The sequence below is a fragment of the Phyllostomus discolor genome, chromosome X (genome assembly GCF_004126475.2).
Source record: "Phyllostomus discolor isolate MPI-MPIP mPhyDis1 chromosome X, mPhyDis1.pri.v3, whole genome shotgun sequence".
Lineage (NCBI taxonomy): Eukaryota > Metazoa > Chordata > Mammalia > Chiroptera > Phyllostomidae > Phyllostomus > Phyllostomus discolor.
Window position 1 is genome coordinate 84,593,735 of NC_050198.1, and position 26,095 is coordinate 84,619,829.

General features: G+C 35.4%; 1 long non-coding RNA gene and 1 pseudogene across 1 annotated transcript; both read left to right on the top strand.

Annotated features, from left to right (window-relative positions):
* Positions 1-24,682, top strand: LOC114505490 (annotated as a pseudogene).
* LOC118498488 lies at positions 3,004-19,556 on the top strand. The gene is made up of 3 exons (XR_004900973.1): positions 3,004-3,015; positions 3,892-3,894; positions 19,451-19,556. It is a non-coding gene; the product is annotated as an uncharacterized LOC118498488 (long non-coding RNA).
* Positions 24,683-26,095: the final 1,413 nt, after the last annotated feature.

The window sequence follows — 26,095 nt, forward strand, 5'->3', positions numbered from 1 at the left end:
GGTTGTAGTCTGCTTTAGCCCGAAAGATATACCTGGTTTTTCTTTGGCTGAGAGAAATAAAAGAGAAGGATTTGTGGCCGTAATTAAGAGAAATTCCTCATTTTCATTATAGGCTTGGAGATGGAAGATCCCAGCGTTAGTGGCCCCCAGCTTGGGGAAGAGGGGAGGGAGTTGGTTTCGGAGCCGGTCCTGCCCCTCTTAGTTCCTGCTGGTGTAAGGGCTCATAGGGCTGCAAAAATGAGCTCTTCTCTCATCTAATAGCTTCCTGGTCTCTTCTATTTCTTCCCCTTTCTCCCTGTGTGAACTGGAAACAGAAAACCTTGACATCATAGAACTAAGCAGCAGCTTCTTCCTCAACATGGATATGGCACAGGAGAAAATGGAACTAGATGTAGAAATTATGCCAAGCTTGATCATCACAGATGACAACATCCTGAGAAGATCCAACAGCGCCCCTTTGATCAGTGAACTTGGGTGAGCAGGATTGAGATATTGGAGGAGGCAGGCAGAGGGGTGGGTAGCAAGAGTTGGAGAAAGTGAGTTCTGAAAATATTCTCGTCCACTTATCCATAGAGGTTCTGCAACTATTCCCTTTGTTCTTGGTGTCCAAGGATCCCACCTGCGCACACCCACCATGACCTTGACACACATATGAACCTGAACCTTCTCTTCTGACAGTCCACCAGCATCTGAAAGCAGCAACCAGTTGATATAGAGCACGACTTTTTTTAACTTCACCTCATCTTTTTTTCACTCCTTTGAAGAGACAGTACTTCCCATCGTTGCCTCCACTTCTGGAATAAGTGTAATTTTTATCATTCTCTCAGCTGCTTTTTCACCTCTGATCTTCACCTCCAGTAGATGGAAATGGTTGGCAGGGAAATAAGCTTGGGCCTTTTTTATACCTAGCTAGTTTTTGTTGGAACTAAAAATCTAAGGACCACAGAAAGTTGATGTTCTAAATTTTGCATTCTCAATGGCTGCTATTGCCCCCAAATTGGTTCTTGGGTGTGTGTGAAAAAAACAAACTTTTTATGTGTAAAGCACAGATATACATACATATGGAAATTTCGCGGGGATTTTTGAGGGAGTGCAATGGGGGAGGGATGTATAAAAAGGTTCCTTAGAGGGCTGATAGTGAAAAAAATATGATTTAGAAACACTGCTTTAACTGTTAACTGCATATCCAAAGATCTGGCATTGCTCAAGCTTATGTCTTAAAATAGAATTTTAAAGTGAAATCTACATCTCACATCTTAGTGTCACAAAGTTATCACTATTGTAAAAATGTCCAAAATGTGTTCACTACATGTGTTGTTAACTTTGCTCCTCACTTTTTGCTGGTATCATACTGATAGTTGTAAATTGCAGCTGTTAGACTTGAACTCAGAGACCAGATCTACCTTCCTTGTTTAACATATGAAGAAACTGAGGCCTATAAATCTCCAAAATGGCATAGTAATAGAACCAGTACTAGAAGCCTGTGTCTCCTGACTCCTAAGCTAATGCTTTGTTCACTACTAATCAACATCTAAGCTGATTAAGCCTAAACAAATGCAGCTTTCTGGTCATTTGAGGTAAGGGAGAATATATTGTTCTAATATGAAAAGCAAACTAAGACTGACTAAATATAACAGAGTACCATTTTTAATAAGCAGATAGAAAAATAAAGGATGAGGGCAGCTCTGCATGTTATGCTGAAAACAAGAACATCCTATAAATTCAGAATTTTATTCTAACCCTGTTGTGTGAATAAATTAATTGTTATGGACCCACTCTGCTAGTAGAAGGAAGCACTTGGGGAGAATGTTGGTTTTCCTGGAAGTTCTTATGAAATGAAAAAAAAACAACATGTAAATAGGTGATGGAGGATATATGCTTGAAGAAACATGTGGGTTCTGTTTAATGTATTAAATGCTGGAGCGGTGCTGGGGAGGTGTGGGCAGGACCCTTCTCCATCTCCCAAAGTCCTGGAAACAAAGAGAGTGATCTTAGTTATCCCTTCATACTTTGTTCTGAAAAAGATTTGAAACTTTTTTATTTTTATCATAATGAGAGCATAGTTGCAGTGTCAAATTCCATAGCTTACGATCTTGATGCATGAAATGAAATTTGTATGGAAGGGTGTTTGGCAATTGCATCTTTATCTAGAAAGAGTTAAAGGTAAAGAAACCACAAAGTGGACCAAGTCCAGAGCCTCTTGCTTATGAAACATTACAAGTGAGATAGGAATGACATATGGCATGTCTGAGGTCAGGAAACATGTCCAGTGGTCTATGGGCATATTTCGTTCATGCCATTGTGGCAAGTTTAGGGTGTGGTCAGTGAAATTACACTGAAGGAAGAAAAGGTTAGAGTAGACTTACACTGAGCCTTAGTTGAATTCATTTTCACCTCAGTTCTTTTCAGTTGCACATGTACACTGCTTACTTTTCTCACCTTCCCTTAATTGCGCCTCTAATTCTTGTTGCCTTGCCTGTTTCACAAATTGCTAAATATTGTTGAATTTCTTTCAGTTAATTTTCCAATTTCGCTTGACATTTCCTGTGTATAAAGACTCAGTGTCTCTTTTACCAGCATTTGCAGGACTTGTTCTATAAATGTCCACTCTTTAATACATACGTTACTGTTTTTAAGACGCCCCTGTACTGTTTTGTGTACACCTTGTACTAATAGAAATACCAATGTCAAAAGTTTTGAATCTCTTGGTTCTTTATACTCTTTAGCCCCCTAGTTGGCTAAGTTCACTACAGTGTCAATAACTTTATTAAAAGGTAGTAGTTTTTTCTTCTACTTCTCTGGCTCTTATTAGAATTAGAGAATAAGTTCTTGGATTTCTGGCAGTACATTCTCACTTTAAATACCATATTTTGCCACACCCACATTTTGGCCCAAACTTTCAGGAAAAAATCTTTTATTTTATTTTTTAATTCAATTTTTCATTTGTATATATAAAACTGATTATCATATTCCAGGGTATTATTTTGCATATGGATATTGTTACTGCTTTCTAGAGTTACACTTTTAATGCATAAGCATAAGTAAAATAATTAAAAACATTGATATAGTTACAGAATTAGTAATACCCATGTATAATGTGCATCTTTATTTCCTTATTTTTCCCTTGGGCAGAAAACTGCGCATTATGCATGGCAAAATATGATACCTCTAGCTTTAAATACTCCTGCATTTAAATTTTCACTACATCAATTCTGTTTGAAAGTTAAACTACTGCCCTTGGGCCAAGTTCACCCTGCCACTTGGTTTTGTAAGTAAAGTTTTATTGGAATTTAGCCATGCCCAAATGTTTACTTATTGCCACTTTCCCACTACAATGGCAGAGTTGAGTAGTTGCAACAGAGATTGTATAGTCCACAAAGCCCAAAGTACTTACTATCTGGCTCTTTGTATAAAAACTTTGCCAACCATCTGGTTTAGTAAACTTTTACAAACCTGGAAGAAGACTAGTGGCCATGAGGAATCACTGGGGAATATAATTGACATAAATATATTATGATTTAGACAGAGTTGCTTACTCATCATTTGATGTGGAGCATTAACATCTATCTAGTTATATTATCTTGACTTTTTCCAAGTTGTAAGTAGCATAGCACTTAATTCAGTTGTAGATATCACCTAAGATTTTTTGAATTCATATTCAGTGACTTGCGCCATTTGAGTATATGCTGCCTCAATTTCTTTCAGTTATAGTCTTATTAAATAAAATTAGCAGAAAAAATTTAGAGGAGACTATAATTGCCAACTTTAAGAATTACTTCCTCCCCTACAGAAAAGATAGTTGAAATATGTAACCCATTAGTGTCCTCCAACTTCCTTATAAGTGACTGCTAGAATATATTCCTGTTCTTATAGGGAACATGACTGCGAAAGGAAGTAAAAATTTGTGTGTGTGTGTGTGTGTGTGTGTATTCATAAAATATTGAGTTACTGCCTGTTATATGCAAATTACCATGATGCAAAAATGCATCTCAAGGCTCAACCAGCTTTTAATTTAATAGGAAAAATAAATGTGCAAGGGACTTAAACGTATGGTAGAGTTAGACCTGTGCTTACAGAGGGAAAGACGGTGCTAGAGAAATTCAAAGAAAGAAATGAGAAATTACAGCAGAATTGATGAAGGGTAAGGAAAAGGTTCTCAGAGAGATGGAGCCTAATGGATAGACAGGGTGCAGACTGGAAGAGAGGGGTCCAGAGAACTAGAAAGAAGTTCAAGTATATGAAATAGGCTTCAGGCAGAAAAGCATTGGTGTATTCTAGATAGCTGGCCAACTCTGCCTGTATTACTGGCTCCCAAATGTTCATCTACTGATTATTGCTGATCCCAGGTGATGTTTTCAGCAATCCATGTTTTTTAAAAATTAAGTAGAGCATAATTAAATATGTTCTTATGTAATTGCCAATCGTCCTTTCCTGGACAGTTACTATATTTCACTCTGATATTGTTAGTCCTATTTTTATTTTTTTTAACTATGAAGATATTGTTTTTTAAATGAAATTAAAAATTAATTTTGGTGCTGGTAGCTGGTGATTTTTTAAAAATAACCTTATTTGGAAAAAGAAAATGGTAGGAACTATATGTTTGTGCCAAGATTTTGTATGGAATTTTGTTAGTCCATGAAATCCAAAAGTCTCAAGCTAAATTATGGAAGGCTTTGAATGTCATAGTAAAAAAGGTAACTGAATTTGGCAGGTGATGCTGAGAATCACTGAAAGTTTTGAGCAGGAGAACAAGGTGTTCTTTAGGAAGGTGATCTTGTAGTCTGTTAAAGAGATGATGGTAGGGAAAGAACAGAGGTGAGATGACCAATTAGACTATTACAGGGCCTGTAGAAAAGTAAAATGGCTTTGAATTGGTTTTTGGCAGGAGACTGAAAAGAATAAGATGGATATAAGTGAGATCATAGAGGTGAAACCAAAAAGACCTGGCACATGATTGGATTTAGGGGGCAAAAAAGAAAATGATAGAGATGATTTCTTAATAGGGTGGATGAGAGGTACACAAGAAACTTTTATATTCTTTTTATAACTTCTTTGAGTCTTGAACTGTTTGAAAATTACAAGTTATAACAAAAAGAAGAAATAAGAAGGAAAAGACAACTTTTTCAGGATCCCTAATAGGGCTAAGACCAGCAGGGTGGGCACTGTCAAAGCTGAGAACACAAGCACCATTTTCAGTGGGCAGTAGCTTCTTAGCTTCAGTCCATTGTTGCCATGTGGGAATGTGGCCCAGTATGGCAACATCTTGCAAATTTGCAATAGAAGCCAACAATCTGTAATCTTAATTATTTGTGTGAAATCTGTCAGTGTTTGAAATGTGCATAACTAATTTAAAAAAAAAACTAAACACTGAGTAGTCCAAAGGAGACACATTTATGGAAATCTCAGCTCTACCAACCCCTGCTATTGGTTATCTGCCCTGTTCCTGTGAAAATTTGGGAGTTGAGAGGGAATTGGTACTGGCACATTGTAACTCTAATCATAAATTTAAATCAGTTACAGGTTTAAACAGAAAATGATGTATTTCCAAGGCCATTGTAAATTATATTTATTCATAGCAGCATGATTAGAGGTAAAGTGGCATGCTTGAGAATTCCTTACCTTACATAGACACTTGTTTAGGCTCAACCAACTAAGGCTTTGTGTATGTGTGTGTGCATATATGTGTGTTTTAATTTCTACATTTGCATGGCCCTCTTCACAAAGAAGCCACTTAGATTAATGTCATTACTGTTTTAAGTATTTGAAATCTTATTTCTTTAAAAATGTATAATGCATTTTATTTATTTTTTATTAATAGGTACTCAGTATATAATATTTGAATAAACAGAGTAAAGAAGAGAAGGAAGGAATGGCAAGTAGGTGTATAAATATAAATAATGCTCAGCCTAGACAAAGTTTGTAAGAACCAGCTACTCTCCCACTGATGCAGGTACAAATTAATAGTCTTTTGGGCAGGCCTTTTACAGTTCATAAAAATAGCCTTAAAATGTGCCTACCCTTTGCCCAAACAATCTATCTTCTAGAAATTTATCCCAAAACTCATAAATAAATAAAAATGCTCATTACTGTTTATTCATCCAATGGATATTTTTAAAATATATTTTATTGATTATGCTATTACAGTTGCCCCATTTCCCCCCTTTATTCCCCTCTGCCCTGCACAGCCCCTCCCACCCACATTCCCCCCCTTTAGTTCACGTCCATGGGTCATACATATAAGTTCTTTGGCTTCTACATTTCCTATACTATTCTTACCCTCCCCCTGTCTATTTTCTACCTACCATTTATGCTACTTATTCTCTGTACCTTTTCCCCCTCTCTCCCCCTCCCACTCCCCTGTTGATAAGCCTCCATGTGATCTCCATTTCTGTGGTTCTGTTCCTCTTCTAGTTGTTTGCTTAGATTGCTTTTCTTTTTGTTTTAGGTGTGCTTGTTAATGACTGAGTTTGCTGTCATTTTACTCTTCATATTTTTATCTTCTTTTTCTTAGATAAATCTCTTTAACATTTCATATAATAAGGGCTTGGTGATGAACTCCTTTAGCTTGACCTTGTCTGAGAAGCACTTTATTTGTCCTTCCATTCTAAATGAAAGCTTTTCTGGATAGAGTAATCTTGGATGTAGGTCATTGCCTTTCATGACTTTGAATACTTCTTTCCAGCCCCTTCTTGCCTGAAAGGTCTCTTTTGAGAAATCAGCTGACAGTCTTATGGGAACTCCTTTGTAGGTAACTGTCTTCTTTCCTCTTGCTGCTTCTGAGTTTACCCTTATTTTTAATCTTGGGTAATGTATAATGGATTTTAATGACAAATGTTTTCTTTTTCTTTTGAGAGATAATTTACAGGTGTTCTAAGCTGACACATTAAGAACTAGAAGAAGCAGTACAACATTTATGACATTACAGTGTCTGATAAGAAAATTCTCATAGCAGTCTCACTGGCCAAGATTGTGCTCTTGGCCTTAGCCAGAGGTCCTCAAACTTGAGTGTGTACCTGAAAGTCTTGTTAAAATAGACTACTGGCCCTCAACTCCAGAATTTCTTATTCAGGAAGTCTGCAGTGAGGTCTGAGAATTTGAATTTCTGACAAGTTCTCACTTTGAGAAACACTGTTCTAAACATTACTGGAGGACAGATAAACATGTTGACTACAGTTATGTTTGCTTTGCTGAAACTGCAGCAGAATTAACTTTTAAATCTCATATGGATTTAACATGAGATTTTTTTTATATATAAGACCATCTGGCTTCCAATTTTTAAAAGAAAATTCTAATTTTGACAAGAAAACTTGCAGGTTCTAAGAGTAGTTTTCAGGCTTTTAGCTTGAATTTTACCTCAAATTTATCTTGAATTGAAAATAAAGTTTGTTTTTCATGGTGTTATAAGGCAATCTGTAAATTATAACTCTTATCTACTAATTATCCTGTAAATATAGGGAAAATGCTAGTGGATTAGTAAGCCAAAGCGAGTAAATGATTCACTATGGGAATCTTTTTATTGAAATGAAATTCATATAACATACAGTTAACTATTTTAAAGTACATAATTCAGGGCATTTAGTACATTCACAGTGTTGTTCAACCACCTCTCTTGTTTCAAAAAGCACGCATGTTCCTGATCATCGGTGTAACATTTTCAGTCTTTTATCATTGAATATAATGTTAGATGTAGGTTTTGGCAAATGTCCTTCATCTTGTTGGGGAAGTTCCTTTTTAGCAATAAAAAGAATGAGATCTTTCCATTTGCTACTTGCTGTGTATTTTTATCATGAAAGGATGCCAAATTGTGTCAAATACTTTTTCTGCATCTCTTAAGATTATCATGTGTTTTTCCCCTCCATTCTGTTAATATGATGTATTACATTGATTTTCTTATGGTGAACCACCTTTGCATTCCTGAGATAAATCCCTCTTGGTCCTGGTGTATCATCATTTTAATGTACTATCACAGGAATTCCAACCCCTGGGGCTGGGGACCCATCCTAGTCTGCAGCCTGTTAGGAACTGGGCTGCAAGAAAAGCTCACCTAAGCTCCACCTTCTGTCTCCCTTGCCCCACCGTCTTCCACAAATCTGGTCCCTGGTGCCAAAAAGGTTTGGCACCACTGTACTATTGGATTTGGTTTGTTGAGGATTTTTCCATGTATATTTATAAGGGATATTGGTTTGTACTTTTCTCATGGTGACTTTCCTGGCTTTCATGTCTGGGTAATGTTGATCTCTTAGTACATATTAGGAAATGTCCCTCTTCTTCTATTTTAGGAAGAATTTGAGGAGGATTGGTGTTTATTCTTCTTTAAATCTTTGCTAGAACTCACCAGTAAAGTCATCTGATCCTAGACTTTCTTTGTCGGGAGGTTTTGGAAATACTGTATTTTGCCATGTATAATGTGCTCCCATGTATAGTGCACACCCACGTTTTTGGCCCAAACTTTCAGGGAAAAAATCTTTCATTTTAATTTTTTAATTCAATTATTTATTTATTTATATTGAGAAACAAAACTGGCAGGGGTGTCCAAACTTTTGGCGTCTCTGGGCCACACTGGAAGAAGAGTTGTCTTGGACCACACATTAAATACACAAACACTAATGAACAACTGATGAGAAAAAAAAGTTTTAAGTAAATTTACAATTTTGTGTTGGGCCTCATTCATAGCCATCCTAGGCCACATGCAGCCCGCAGGCCGCAGGCTGGACATCCCTGGATTATCATCTTCCAAGGTATTATTTTGCATATGGATATCATTATTGTCCTCTAGAGTTACACATTTAATACATAAGCATAAATTTTTATTTATTTTATTTACTTCTTTTGAATTAAAAACATATATCTAGATATAGAATTCATACTACCCATGTAAAATGTGCATCCTTATTTTTCCCTCAAAAATTTGGGCAAAGAAGTGTGCATTGTATGTGGCAAAATACAGTAGATTTAGATTTTTATGGTACTTGTTACAGGTCTGTTGAGATTCTCTATTTCTTCTTGAGTAAATTTAGTAAATTGTGTGTTTTTAACAAATTTGCCCCATTTCATCTAGATCAGCAAATTTCAACCTTTTTCATCTCATGGCACACATAAACTATTTACTAAAATTCTCTGGCACACCAAAAATATATTTATTGTTGATCTGACAAAAATAGGTATAATTTTTATTCACTCACACTGGATGGCTATTGTTGTGTTAGCTGTTGCCATTTCTTATTTGACAATATAAGGAGAAAGAGGTCAGTGCCCCTGAATAAATAGTCAGGTATTGCATGTTTTAAAAATTCTTGTGGCACACCGGTTTCCATCTTGTGGCACCCCAGTTGAAAATCACTGGTCTAGATTATCTAATTTGTTGACATGCAATTAATTGTTCATAGAGTTCTCTAATGATTTTTTAATATGATGGAACATATAGAACATATTTTAGTGAAATGTTATAAATTTGAACTGATTTTAAAATATTACCTCCTAATCTTAGAACTGAACATTTTTCTCTTTGTAGAGTGATATGCAATTATTTTTCCCACTGTCAATATAAGAAACATCCAAACCTGTAGAGAATTTTAAAAGATTTTATTTGAACCAAACTGATGATGTATGGGGAAGCAAGAGCTCAAATGCTGAGGCAAATGACAGTTTTGCAGTTCTTTTCATACATTTAGAATTAAGGAGGGAAAGAAGGAAGATTAAATAAGATTATGTACTCCCTCGAGGGTGCTTACACTTCTGAGGGTTCTGGAAAAGAGGATTACTCTTGGCATTTCAAAGATGTCTTAACCTAGATGTACAAGAACAATGGACAGGGCTTTCTTAAAGCAAAGATAAACCTATTACAGGCCTGGGGCATGAGTACCCACCATGACCTTCCCAGTTAGGAATTTCTGATTACATCACCCTGTGAGATTACTTTCAGTCACTGAACTTGTCAGATTTATTACAGAGCCCCCTTTTCATTCAAACAACAAATGAACTAATATTATATTGGGAAAAAATTAGAATTGTTCACTAAACAAAACAAACAAGCAAGCAAAATATAACCAAAGACACTGAAATAGAGAACAGGCTGACAGTGACCAGAGGGAAGAGGGGAGAGAATTTCAGGGGAAAAGGAGAAGGGTTTACAGGAACAAATATAAAGGACACATGGACAAAAATTAGTGGAGGGTGGAAATGGGAGGGAGGTGAGGAGGGCTGGGGGGTGGGCTGGGATGGGAGTAAAAGACAGAAAACTGTACTGAACAACAATTAAAATAGAAAAATAAAAATAATAAAAAAGAATTGTTCATTGAATGAATCTCCTTCTATCTACTCATTTACTCATGTCATTGTAATGCAGCTAAAGGGCCATACTTTCTGTATGTTGAATGTATATATGTGTGTGTATATGTGTATGCATATATATATACATGATCAGGTTAGTATGTTTTTTCAATTAGAGATACATCTTATAAACCTTAGTGTTTCACATTTCTGGGCACTTGAATGGTGATGATATGAATATGAGAAATGTGAGTTAACTGTATTAAAATTCTGCTTGTTCAAAGGTGTGTGTGTGTGTGTGTGTGTGTATTTGATGAGTTTTTTAAAAGTAAAACCTAACTTTTTCACATTTGGTGTGTGCCACGGCACATCTCCGTGTTCAGTGCTAATAAAGGAGGGCATTGTAAGAAATTATTCCAAAACTTAATAAACCACAACAGTTTCTGCTCCTTTTGGAAAGTAGACTATCCTTACAGTATGCCTTAAGAATGGGAATACAAATATTTAAAAATTAGCAACAATACCTAATATTGGAGAGTTGCAAAGAAATTGATATTCTCATGCACTACATGAAAATAAATTTGAATAAGCTTTCTGGAGGGCAGTTTGGCAATGTGTATCAACAGCCTGGTGACCCAGAACTTCAACTCTATGAATTTATTCTAAAGAATTCATTAAGAATGTATGCAAAGATTAGCTTAAAGGTTATCCCAGCATTATTTATAAGATCAAGCAAAAAATATGGCAACAGTATTAATGTCCAACAGTAAGAAATAGGTTAAATGACTGAGCCTTCATTATCTGTGTTTGAATCCTAGTTGTAGCAATTATAGCTGTATGACCCTGAGCAAGTCGCTTAAGTTCTCTGGTCCTCAGTTTTCTAATCTTTATTTATTTTATTTTATTTTTATATTCTTTATTTTTTAAAGATTTTATTATTTCAGGGTTCTTGGGGTATAATCCTAGCAGTGGAATTGCTGGGTGAAAAGGCAGTTCCATTTTTTGTTTTCTGAAAAATTCCATACTGTTTTCCACAGTGGCTGCACCAGTCTGCATTCCCACCAACAGTGGGCTAGAGTTCCCTTTTCTCCACAACTTCCCCAGCACTTGTTGTTTGTAGATTTGTTTATGATGGCCATTCTGACTGGTGTGAAGTGGTATCTCATTGTGGTTTTAATTTGCATCTCTCTGATGGCTAGTGATGCTGAGCACCCTTTCATATGTCTCTGGGCCCTCTGTATGCCCTCCTTGGAGAGGCTTCTGTTCAGGTCCTTTGCCTATTTTTGAATTAGGTTGTTTCTCTTCCTGGAGTAGAGTCATGTGAGTTCTTTATATATTTTGGAGATCAAAGCCTTGTCTGAGATATCATTGGCAAATATGTTTTCCCATAAAATTGGTTCCCTTTTCATTTTGCTGATGTTTTCTTTAGCTGTGCAGAAGCTTTTTAACTTGATGTAGTACAATTTGTTTATTCTTTCCTTTATTTCCCTTGCCCTAAGATATTTCAGCAAAAATATTGCTGCATGGGATATCTGAAAATTTTCTGTTTATGTTTTTCTCTAGAACTTCTATGGTGTTATAACTTGTATTTAAGTGTTTTATCTATCTTGAGTTTATTTTGGTGCATGGTGTAAGTTGGTGGTCTAGTTTCATTTTTTTGCATGTAGCTGTCCAGATCTCCCAACACCATTTATTGAAGAGGCTATTTTTACTCCATTTTGTGCTCCTGCCCCATTTGTCAAATATTTATTGACCATGGAGACACGAGTTTATTTCTGGGCTCTCTATTCTGTTCCACTGATATATGTGTCTGTTCTTATGCCAGTACCAGACTGTTTTAATTACAGTGGCCTTGTAATATATTTTTATATCAGGTATTGTGATCCCTCCTGCTTTGTTCTTCTTTCTCAAAATTGCTGAGGCTACTTGGGGTCATTTATGGTTCCATATACATTTTTTAAATATTTGGTCTAAATCTGTGAAATATGTCATTGGTATTTTTTACAAGATTTTATTTATTTATTTTAGACACAGGGGAAGTGAGGGAGAAAGAGAGGGAGAAAAACATCAATGTGTGGTTGCCTCTCATACTCCCCCTACTGGGGATCTGACCTGGCCTGCAACCCAGGCATGTGCCCTGACTGGGAATTGAACTGTTGAACATTTGGTTTGCAGCCCAGCACTCAATCCACTGAGCCACACCAGCCAAGTTCTCATTGCTATGTTAAGAGGGATTGTGTTGAATCTATAGATTGCTGTGGGTAGTATGGATATTTTGATGATGTTAATTCTTCCAGTCCGTGAACACAGTGTATGCTTCCACTAATTTATGTCTTCCTTAATTTCTTTCTTGAGTATTCTGTAGTTTTCTGAGAACAGGTCTTTTACCTCCTTGGGTCAATTTATTCCTAGGTATTTTATTTTTCTTGTTGCTATAGTAAATGGGATTCCCCCCCCCCCTAATATTTCATTGTTGGTGTGCAAAAATACCTTTGGTTTCTGAATATTGACTTCTACCCCTCTATTTTGCCAATTTCACTTATTAGATTGAGTAATTTTTTGGTGTAGTCAATAGGGTTTTCTAAGTACAGTATCATGTGATCTACAAACAATTACAGTTTTACTTCCTCCTTTCCAGTTTGGATGCTTTTTATTTCTTTTTCTGGTCTGATCACTGGGGTAGCAATACTAATATCAGAAAAGATAGATTTCAAGACAAAGGCAATAAAAAGAGATAGAGAATGACACCTCATAATACTTAAGGGAAGAATCCATCAATAAGATATAACCATTGTAAACATATGCACCCAACAAAGAAGCACCCAAATATGTAAAGAAATTTTTGGAGGACTTCAAGAAAGATATAGACAGCAACACACTTATACTAGGGGATTTTAACACCCCACTGTCAACAACGGACAGATATTCCAAATAAAGGATCAATATGAATATGGTGACATTGAACAACACTCTAGATCAGGGGTGTCAAACTCATTTTCACCAGGGCCACATCACCCTTGTTGTTGCCTTCAAAAGGCCAAAATAATTTTAGGACTGTTAAATGTAACTATTCCTTAACTGTTAAGGTGTTGAACTTACATTCAGCCCCTTGAAGGCAACTGGGAAGCTGATGTGGCCCCCGGTGAAAATGAGTTTGACACCCCTGCTCTAGATCAAATGGACTTAACATATAGAGAGAACCTTTCATCACAAAGAAGCAAAATGTACATTCTCTTCAAATGCACATGGGACATTTTCAAAGATAGACCACATGGTAGGACACAAAAGAAGTCTCAACAAATTCAAGAAAATTTAAATCATATCAAGCATTTTCTTGGATCACAATGGCTTGAAACTAGAAACCAACCTCAAGGAAGAAACTCAAAAACATTCAAATTCATGGAGAGTGAATTGCATGTTATTAAATAATGAATGGGTCAACAATAGTTTAAAAGAATAAATCAAACAATTTTCTGGAAACAAATGAAAATGAACACACAGTAGCCCAAAACCTATGGGACACAGTGAAGGCAGTCCTGATATGGAAGTATATAGCAATACAGGCCTACCTGAAAAAGATAGAGAAATTGCTAATAAATGACCTAGCCCTACATCTACAAGAACTAGAGGAACAACAACAAACAAAGCCCAGAGTGAGTATAAGGAAGGAAATAATCAAGATCAGAGCAGAATTACATGACAGAGACTAAAAGAATAATTCAAAGGATCAATAAATCCAAGAGCTGGTTCTTCGAAAAGATAAACAAAATCAACAAGCCTTTAACCAGACACACCCAAGAAAAAAGAGAAAGGGACCAAATAAATAAAATAAGAAAGGAAATAAGAGAAATTACAACCAATACCACAGAAATAAAAATGGGATTGTCAGAAATTACTACGAACAACTTTATGCCAAGAAATTTGAAAACCTAAGTGAAACGGACAAATTTCTAGAAACATATAATCATCCAAAACTGTATCAGGAAGAAGCAGAAAGCCTGAGTAGATGAATAACAGCTAGTGAAATTGAAGCAGTAATAAAAAAACTCCTGACATACAAAAACCCTGGACTGGAAGACTTCACAGGAGAATTTCAGAAAACATTTAGGGAAGAGCTAACCCTTATCCTCCTCAAACTATTCCAAAAATTTCAAGAACATAAGACTTCCAAACTCATTTTAGGCCAGGGTTTTCCTAACTACAAAACCAGGTAAAGACACAACAAAGAAAACTACAGGCCAATATTGCTGATGAACATAGATGCTACAATCCTCAACAAAATATTGGCAAACCAGATCCAGCAAAACATTAAAAAGATCATACACCATGATCAAGTGGGATTCATCCCAGGGATGCAAGAATGGTACAATATTCTTAAATCAGTACATGTAACATGTCACATAAACAAAATGAGGTGACAACTATGAGATCATATCAATAGATGTAGAAAAAGCATTTGATAAAGTACAGCACCCATTTATGATAAAAACACTCAGCAAAGTGGGAGCAGCGGGAGCATACCTCAACATAATAAAGGCCATATATGAGACACCTACAGCCAACATCATACTCAATGGGCAAAAACAAAAGCTTTCCCACTAAGATCAGGAGTAAGACAAGGATGTCCACTTTCACCGCTTCTATTCAACATAGTAATTGGAAAAGAGTGCTTTAAAGTGAACCCCTAATATCTTTTTACCAACACTCAATATGAATTTCTGAAGACTTTTTTTCTTAGATAATCACAATGCCATCATTACATCTAACAAAATTGTCATTTCTTAATGTCATCTAATAACCAGTCCATGTTAAGTATTTTCTGATTCTCAAAAATGACTTTTTTGCACCCTGCCCATGTGGCTCAGTTGGTGAGAACATTGTCTTGAACCCAAAGGTTACGAATTTGATTCCTGGTCAGGGGACATACCTAAGTTGCAGGTTCCATCCCTGGTCTGGGCATGGGTGTGTGCAAACCTCGGTCTAGACACATAAGATCCGCAGTCCAGGCACTGTTCCTGGTCTGGGCACTGATCCCAGTCCAGTAGCATAGAGGAGGAACCAACTGATGCTTCTTTTTTGCATTAATGTTTCTCTCTCTCCCTTCCTCTCTAAAAGCAATGGAAAAAAAATGTCCTGGGGTGAAGATAAAAAAAAAAATACCTTCTTTACTGAGTCATAAATGTTCCAACCATAATCTCTTAGGTCTGTTTTATTTCTAACAGCCTTCACTACTATTTTGGTTCCATGCCACTTATTAACTGAGGGAACAAGGCCATTTGTCCTGTAGAATACTCACATTGTGATTCTGTTTCCATGTGGTGTTACTTAATTTGTTCTTTTATTCCCTGTATTTCCTATAAACTGGTTTGATTAAATTCACTTTTATTTTTAAGTAAGAATACTGTCCCAAGTCAATATTAGGATTCTGGGTCAACATGTAAGTAAGTGTATGGTTAAGTTGACTGTTTCTTATTAGGCAGCTAATGGGCAATTTTTTCTCAACTGGTTGTTAGCTGTTCTAGGTATTAACTTGAGAACATAAAGCTGGGATTTAATTTTCATCTTCCTTTTTGAGGAAGGTTATAATTGATATATAACATTATATGTGTTTAAGGTGTACAATATAGTGATTAGATATGTGTATATATTGTGAAATGATTACCATGGAAGTTAATTTTACAAACACATAGTGATTCCTAAGCATCAGGAATTATACTTTTTATATAATTTTCTTCTCCTAATAACAATTGGGTTAGTATTTCAAGAGGTTTGAAAGCACTCAGCTTTTAGTTGCCTATCTCCCAAAGCTCCAAACATAAATTACCACCATGCAGAAAAATGTTTGTGTATTAGTTTTCTAGGGTTGCCATAACAAAGTACCGCAAACCGGAGGGCTTAAACAAAGGGAGTTTATTTTCTCACAATTCTGGAGGCCAGAAGCCTGAAATGAAGGTGTTGGCAGGGTTGGTTCCTTCTGAAGACCATGAGACATGAATCTGTTCCAGGCCTCTCTCCTTAGTTTGTAGATGGCTGTCTTCATGTTCATGTGGATCATGTCCACATGGTTTTCTCTGTACACGTCTGTCTCCAAATTTCTCCTTTCTATAAGGACATCATCATATTGGATTAGGGCCCACCCTAAGGACTTCATTCTAATTTAATTACCTCTGCAAAGACTCTTTGTCCAAATACAGTCACATTCTGAGGTACTGGGAGTTCAGATTTCAACAGATGGGTTTTGGGGGGAATAATTCAACCCATAACAGTTTGCTCACAGTATATCGTTCTATGACTTTACATTTATCTCCTGACTTGTTGTATAGGATATAAAATTATCGGTACCCAGTAAGAACTTGACTTTCACTCTAGTGTCTTAAATAAAACTGACTATAAAAATTATCTAATTATATATTGCTTCAGTATTTTTAGCATTTCTTATATTTATATCTTCACAAATGTGAACTTTAGCAACACATACAGTGGTGGGCAAGTAGGTTTACAGTTGTGAGTACACAAAACAGTGTTTATGTTTGTATTATTATTTATCAATTATATGATTTATTTGTATTACAACTGTAAACCTACTTTTGTCTACCCTTGTATTGCCATATTTTTTTTTATCTTGCTTGGTTTGGGTAAATTAAACTGGGTTTAGACACAAATTTATGAGACCTTTGTGAGATGATACCATTTAAAATAGATTATACCAGTTGGAGTACAGGGCATGATAGGGACAATTTAGATATCATCTGTTAGAGAAGGTGAGCTTTTTCTTCTGCTGTCCAGGTTTCATAATTAGTCTGTCTTTTGGACTTTGCTACCATTTTCTAGTCTAGTAAAGCAATGATATTAAAGTTCTGTTATAAGTTTTTGAGTTTTCCTTGGAACCTACTAAGTACTTAATCTGTTTTTTGAAGAAAAGTTCTTTAAGGGAATAATCTAGCTTTTTAAAAAAATAATTTTAATTTGATCTTAGTTTATAGATGGCTTCATTCTCTCAACAAGCATTTATTGAGAACTCTGCTGACTTACTGTTTCCATTTTTACCTTGGATACTAAAAAGTCAAAGCCAAGTTTTGTGCTCTAGTGCAGCAACTCTCCTTAAGCTAGGTTTCTGGCATCCAGTACTCTTTGCCCTTGACAGTAATATGGCTCTTGACTTTTTATCCTTATTTTAACAATCTTATTTCATTATAAACCATCTCATATGCATTTTGGAAATAAGCAAGATATACATGATAAAAGAGTCAACCCACTTTTACTAACAACCCACAAAATAAATGATGTTAGCAAATCTTCCAACTTTCAATTGGAAGGAAAAAAAAACAAAATTCTATCCTAGTTCTGGGAAAATTGTTCCTTTACTTGTTGATTGAATAAATTACAAGATACTTAGAGCTTCTCACTAGAGGAAAACATCTACATAAATATTAAATGGAAGAACTATACTAACAATTACATTTTGCTGAAAAGACTTACTATTATCCCATTGTTTTAAAAGACTGATTGGATGTTCCTCAAAAAAATTAAAAATAGAGCTACCATATGACCCAGTAAGCCCTCTTTTGGGTATCAACACAAAAGGTTTGAAAACACTTATTCATGAAGCTATCTGTAACCCTATGTTCATTGGAGCATTATTCACAATAGCCAAGACATGGAAACAATCTAAGTGCCCTTTGACAGATGATTGGATAAAGAAGATGTAGGATATATATACAGTGGATACTACTCAGCCATAAAAGGTATGAAATGTTGCCATTTGTAACAACACAGATGGATCTTAATATCATTCTAAGTAAAGTGTCAGATGGAAAAGAACAAGAACTATATGATTTCACTCATATGTGTGATATAAAATAGAAAGCAACAACAAACACACAAAACAAACAAACAAATAAACTCATAGACACAGACAACAGTATGGTGGTTACCAGAGGGGAAGGGAGTGTGGAGAGATTTAAGAGGGTGAAGGGGGTCAAATGTATATGGTGACAGGAGACTAGACTTTGAGAGGTGAGCACACAATGCAGTACACAGATGTTGTATTATAGAACTGTACACCTGAAACATATCAATGCAATGTTATTAACTGATGTTACCCCAATACATTTAATTTTCTAAAAAGTGATTAACTTCTTTAAGTATTTTTCCTGATTTCCCTCATTTTCTGTAATGGCATCAAAATAATCACAGTCACACAGCTTTAAGACTCAAAGCTCTAGGTTCATCTTCACTTCTTCCTTATTTTTCTACTATACCTAATTAGGCAGCTAATCCTATTAATTCTTCCATGGGAACATCTTCTCTGTTCCTACTGCTACTTCCTCATGTCTCTTGGGTCCAGATTACTCTAATAATCTTCTAACAGATTTCCTATCTCTGCCAGTTTAATCTGACTTTCATAAGAAACACCAAGATAACTTTTCTAAAACATCATTTTCACCTCTTTCTCTCCTGTGCAAAAAGTTACAATGACTTCCCATTACCTATTATATAAGAATAACTGTGTTACACTGAGCACTTACTTACCGTATTTTGCTGTTTATAACACACTCCTATGTATAACATGCACTCTCGTTTTTGGCCCAAGCTTTCAGGGAAAAAGATCTTTCATTTTAATTTTTTAATTTAATTTTTATGTATTTATATTTGGAGACAAAACTGATTATCATATTCCAGGGTAATATTTTGCATGTCGATATCATTATTGCTTTCTAGAGTTACACTTTTAATGCATAAATAAAAGAATTAAAAACATTTATATAGATACAGAATTAGTACTACCCATGTATAATGTGTATTTTTATTTTTCCCTGAAAAATTTGGGCAAAAAAATGCACATTATACATGACAAAATATGGTAATAGATTACCAAACACTCTGATGAGAACTCTGCAACCACCTCATTGTCCTGTATTAACATAATCTACATATGGATGAGGAAACTGAGGCTTGGGTTAAGTCACTTGCCTAAGGTTGCACAGATAATGAGTTGCAGAACTGAGATTTAACTCAATTGTGTTTGGCTGCAGAGCCCATCTTTATTTCCTTCCCTCCTTCCTTCCTCCCTTCCTTCCTTCCTTCCTTCCTTCCTTCCTTCCTTCCTTCCTTCCTTCCCTCCCTCCTTCTCTCTCTTTCATCTTCACCCAAGTACATTTTTTACATTGTACACAGAAAGAGAGGAAGGGAGAAAGAAAGAAACATCAATGTGAGAGAGAAATTTCGATTGGTTGTCTTCTTGTAAGTGCTCTGACCAGGGATCAAACCTGAAACCTGAGTATGTTCCCTGACCAGGAATCTAACCCATGACCTTTTGGCCTATGGGACAACACTCCAACCAAGCCACACCAACCAGGGCCAAAGCCTGTGTTTATAACAACTGTGCCATTATTTAAGATCCTATAAATCTGACCCTATTTTACCTCTCCAGTTTTACCTCTCATTACTTCATAGCACAAATTCTGTTCCAGTCAAGCTAGTCACTACCCTCATACCTGCCATATACTTTCTCTCCTCTAAACTTGTTTGTATGGTTCCTTCTGCTTGAAATACTCTCCCCTCCATCCTTTGCTTGTTCAGATTTTAAACATCTTTAAAACCTAGGTCACATTCATCCCACACAACTCACACCATTCTTCTGTTACAGACTACCCACAAAATTTATTGTCTATACTATAGGTAATAATATTTAAACTCTTTTGATCACATCAGCAAAAAATACTTGAGCACATGCCTCCAATATAGGTATACTGTATTTACAGTAGGAACATATACTACTGTGCTAATATATAATATGAATCATAGAATATATGCAAAATAGAAATATAGAAAGGATGAATTAAAGATGACATTTTAAAAAGAAAATTTTACATTTCACTTTATTAACTATAGGTTTTTTTAAGATTTTATTTATTTATTTTTAGAGAGGGAAGGGAGGGAGAGAGAGAGAGAGAGAGAGAGAGAGAAACATCAATGTGCGGTTGCTGGGGGTTATGGCCTTCAACCCAGGAATGTACCCTGGCTGGGAATCGAACCTGGGACACTTTGGTTCCCAGCCCGTGCTCAATCCACTGAGCTACACCAGCCAGGGCCTTATTAACTATAGGTTATTATTGAGAACAAATGTGATTTCATGTTTCCAATAGACTTTATGATTTAAAATTGTTTTAGCTAGCTCCATGACAGAGCAGATTTGCTCAGCATTGTGTTTTCACAGTATTATAGCAGATGATGAGCTGTGCTAGGAGTAGCACAAATTTTACCTTTGCCATTTCCCTGTTATTTGCTTAGACTTGTATTATTAATCTTCTCTTCAAGGCTTGTTTTTCTAAGAATCTTGTTAAGGCAGTTATCAATTTTGTGAAACTTAGTTTAGTTAAAACTAGATAATATATGCATATGTCCACCTAACTCAGCTCAGGTGAGCTACAATTAGTTGTAATTTAATAAAGGATATATATATCTTTGTAGCTAAGTTAAAATGTCATTGGTTTGGTTTTTCATTTTGTGTATTGAAAAGAATCAACTCACTGAGAATATGTGAACATATGAAAAATCAGTAATTCATCAACCCTGTTTGAAAATAGTTTTCCTGTCCTGGCTGATGTGACTCAGTGGATTGAGTGCTGGCCTGTGAACCAAAGGGTCATGGGTTTGATTCCCAGTCAGGGCACATGCCTGGTTTGTGGGTCAGGTCCCCAGTGGGGGGCGTGAAAGAGGGAACCACACTCTGATGTTTCTCTCCCTCTCTTTCTCCCTCCCTTCCACTCTCTCTAAAAATAAATAAAATCTTTAACAAATAAAGAAAAAGAAAATAGTCTTCCTATGAACCAAGCTTGTTGATAAGAATCAGAACTAACTCTCAAATTTTAAACAACCATACCTGTTCATTCACCCATGATTCTCACTTAATTCAAGGCAAGTCAAGGCCAAGACTGCAGGCTCTTCTACATTTTTCCTCCACAACTCAGGAAAACCCTGAATCCTTACAAATTATAAGATAGTTTTCTATCCTGTGGCATTTCTATTTTTATCCAGATTTAGAGAAAAGCAGCAAAATGATGTGACATAGGGTACTACATAGAGTCTCTTTTTAAAATCTATGTCCTTAGATCTGTTATAACAAAATAGTCATAGCTGATTTTGTTCAAAATTTTTCTTATAATGATTGTGATAATTTTATTTTAGAATAAGTCAAAATTCCACCAACACTATTCAACCAAGTACACTTGGATCATTAAAAAGAAAAGATATTTTATCTACTAGCAGAAGTAAGTATAACTTTAAATTATTTTTATAAAATATTATATAAAATCAAGTGTTACACAAACATTTGCCTTAAAGGATTTGTTTATTTAAAATATATTTGAAAAAATGAAAATAAAATATATTTGATAAGTTACAAAATGTGTTTTATTTTATTCAAAACTATATGTAAAGATATTTTGAACGCTATAAAGTAGTATATAAATGTGAATTGAGAAATTCAGATTTGTGTCAACTGTTTAGTCAACTGTTATGATTTTCACAATATAAGTATAATTCTCCAAGTTAGCTGCCTTAAATACTTTCTGAAATAAGGTGGGGGATGAACAATGGAAAAAAGAGTAAATGAGTTATCAAGTAGTCTGCTGAATGCCAATCCTTGCCCTACCCTATCACCACACATACATGTTGATATCGCATGAATAAGTTGACACTAATTAGATCCACTTACAACACTAAAAATATATGCTATTGTTCATTGGTGTTTCATTTCTTTATGGGGGTTACTTTGTGTTAGATATGTGGAAAATGACCACCTATTCAGTAATAAAAGGACAATGGAAATCACAGAAGCTTTTTTAAAGATTTTATTTCTTTATATTTAGAGAGATGGGAAGGGAGGGGAAAAGAGAGCGGGAGAAACATCAGTGTGTGGTTGTCTCTTATGTGCCCCCCGCACTGGGTATTGGCCCACAACCCAGGCATGTGCCCTGACTGAGAATCAAACTGGTGACCCTTTAGTTTGCAGACCAGCACTCAATCCACTGAGCCACACCAGCCAAGGCAGAAGTAGGTTTTTTTAAACTCCCACAATCTTAGATCCCATTTCTAAATGCTGCCTCACTAAGCTATGTTCATATTCCTTTTTTGTTGGTACCTCTACTGGATTTTAGGCATGGTATCAAGTTTAACTATAATAGGGATAGAAAATGATAGAGAAAAGAGATTAAACTTTTAAAATGTATATTTGTAAAAAAGTCATTAAGATGGGAAAGGAGGAGGAGAAGGGGAAGGGAAAGAAGAGGAGCAAAACTATGGGGAAAGAAATTGAACTCAACCACCAACTTACACCACACATAAAAATAAATTCAAGATGGATAAAAGACTTAAATATAAGTCATGACACCATAAAAGTCCTGCAGGAAAGTCTTGGACATTCCATGCAGCAATATTTTCACTAATATATCCCCTAGAGCAAGGGACAGAAAGGAAAGACTAAATAAATGGGACTTCATCAAAATAAAAAGCTTCTGCATGGCTAAAGAAACATCAGAAAAATGAAAAGGGAACAAACTGTATGGGAAAATATATTTGCAAATGATCCTTCAGACAAGGGTTTGATCTCCAAAATATATAAAGAACTCACACAACTCCACACCAGGAAGACAACCCAATTTTAAAAAATAGCCATAGGACCTGAACAGACACTTCTCCAAGGAGGATGTACAGAAGGCCCATGGACATATTAAAGGATGCTCAACATCACTAGCCATCAGAGAAATGCAAATTAAAACCACAATGAGATACCACTTCACACTGCTCAGAATGGCCATCATAAACAAAGCAACAGAAAACAAGTGCTGATGGGGTTGTGGAGAAAAGGGGACCCTAGTACACTGTTGGTGGGAATACAGACTGGTGCAGCCACTGTGGAAACCATGTGGAATTTTCTCAGAAAACTAAAAATGGAACTGCATTTTGACTTGGCTGTTCCACTGCTGGGGTTATACCCTAAGAATCCTGAAACACCAATCCAAAAGAACCTATACACCCCAATGTTCATAGAAGCACAATTTACAATAGCCAAGTGCTGAAAGAAACCTAAGTGCTCATCAGTAAATGAGTGGATCAAAAAAGTATAGTACATTTACATGATGGAATACTACCCAGCAGAAAGAAAGAAGGAGCTCCTACCCTTCGTGACAGCATGGATGGGACTGGAGAACATTATCCTAAGTGAAATAAGCGAGGCAATGAAAGACAAATACCATATGATCTCACCTTTAACAGGAACCTAAACAACAAAACAAACAAGCAAGCAAAATAGAACCAGAGACATGGAAATTAAAAACAAACTGACAGTAACCAGAAGGGAAGTGGGAGGGGGATAATAGGGGAAAGAAGGGGAAGGGTTGTCAACTTACATGTATAAAGGATACATGAACAAAGCCAAAGAGGGGTAGAATTGAGGGTGGGAAGTGGGGATGGGTGGGGTGGGGGGAGTGGTGGGAGGAAAATGGAGACAACTGTATTTGAATAACAATTAAAAAAGGAAAAAAAGAGAAAAAGTACACATTTTAGATGAAACATATATAGCTTGATCTGCACTTGTTTTTTATCATAGGTGTAATGGCATTTGAAGATCAGCCAAAGAGATTTTTCCAAGATACAACCAATGTGTTTTCTTCTGATGCTACCCAGCTGTCTGATATAAGTGTGTCGTGAGTCTTAGCATGAGGTTTTATACATTTATTCACCATTTTTCACTTAGTTTTTAAGCCTACTTTGGCTATTGTATGTATTCACAAGTATGGTATATTATTAAATATTTTTAGAAGTTATCCCAATATCCCAAATGGATACTATTTTAAAAAGAACTTTAGTTTTCCTCCCCAGCACTTATGTGCAACCTTAATATACGGTGGATACATTTTTAGAAGTGGGATTTGGCACTAGATTAAGAAGTATTAGAGAAATACATAAAAATGTAAACTTGGAAAAAATTCATATTCTGCCCATCTTTTCTACCCTGGACTTTTTTTGTGCTTATTAGGCTGAGCATATTATTGAAAAGAGTGCAAAAAAAGCACGTTTTAATCATGAAAATGGGAAATGCAGTGAATGGATTTTCATTTATTGTTGCTGTTAGTTTGTTTTACTGCTGTTGTGAAACTGTTCTTGTTTAGTGCCAGTTCCTTTATTCAAATATCTTGCATTCATTTTTAAACAAGGCAGAGTGCACAGAGATCTCTTGAATTCTGTTATTCAGTAAGTGACATTTTCTTCTCCTAGTCCATCATCTGTTCAGAATTTCTTGATGGAAACAACAGCAGTATAGGATCTCCTTGTAATATACTGGCTAATATCAGCACTGTCACAAACTTCCCTATGTTGCCTTCTGTTTCTGGTTCTCCATTTATTATAATAGATGAACTTTCAACTAAGTGATTTGCCCATCCCAAGATTTTTTCACCAATGGAGAAGCACACATGGGCAATCTTTCACTCATGTATTCCATCTCTCTCTTCTCTCTCTCTGTCTCTCTATCACACACACACACACACACACACACACACACACACACACAAGTTAGGGCAATAACGGAATTGTATGGTATAATTTAGACTATTTCCTATTTATCTCTTTTCCTAAGAGTGTGTTTATCTAGAGAACTTGAATGTCTAATTCCTGTGTACGCCCTTTAAAATAATGCAATATTTTCTTTTCATTATGTGTACAACAATCCTTTTATTTATAAAATGTATGTCTAATTTTATAAAGATGATTGATGATAACACAATTTGTAAGAAATGCCTTTTACCCATAAATTATCATACAAGTGCAAATTTTGACAAAGTCACTTTAAAGATTAAAAACAGATTGATGAAAGATGATAAGCATATCAACATGTAAACTAAGAAAATAAAAAATACAAGTAAATCCATTGGAATATTTTAGAACATATTCTGAACTCAAATGTCCAAAATGAGAATACGAAGAAAATATGTCTGGTAAAAGAAAATAATGTAATATTTTCAAAGATGTTTTTAAAATATCAACTATTTTGAAGATACAATTACATATCTTCAAGCTGATAATATATAGAAACATGTTGCACCTTGACTTTTTAAATAAAACAATTGAGGGCTCTATTTATTTATGTTAATAAAGAAATAGAATTATAAGTTCTGATGGAATATAATTGTTCTGTTAATCAACAGGTAAAATTATTTTTAAGGTTATATACTGAATACCTGTGTTAGTTTTTAATATTTTCAGTAATTTTTAGTTTCCACTTAGTAAGGAAAAATCACCTATTACAGGAAGTTTTTAAAACTAAGCTACTTATAGCATACAGATCCAAGGACTGCCTATTTTACACATGGATCCTTGGATATTTAATTTGTTGGGAAGCAATAGGGGAAGCAAGATGCATTCATCTTGCAAAGTAATTGAATAGGAAGAAAATAATATGTAATTGAGGCTTCACTCAGTTTGTACTTAACCTGATTATCCCTGGTTAATTTTGTAGTGTACTTATGGGGGAAAAACACAACGTTGATAAACTGTGGTCTTTTGAATTTCTATGAATTACCTTTTGATTTGATTAAATACAGACTTAATATGTTAGGACTTTTCTGAAAGAATTATGTGCTTTCAGTTGTTCCATAAGGGCTATAAATATTTGTTTAAACCCTAATTTTCTATTTTAAATTCTGAAAGGTTTTTAAATAAGAAAAATCATGTGTTAAAATTTTTGAATCTAAAGTGCTTTAAGTAATTGAGGGTAGTTTTAGCATTTTGAAAAATAGAAATGTATCTTCATGAAATGAAGTTT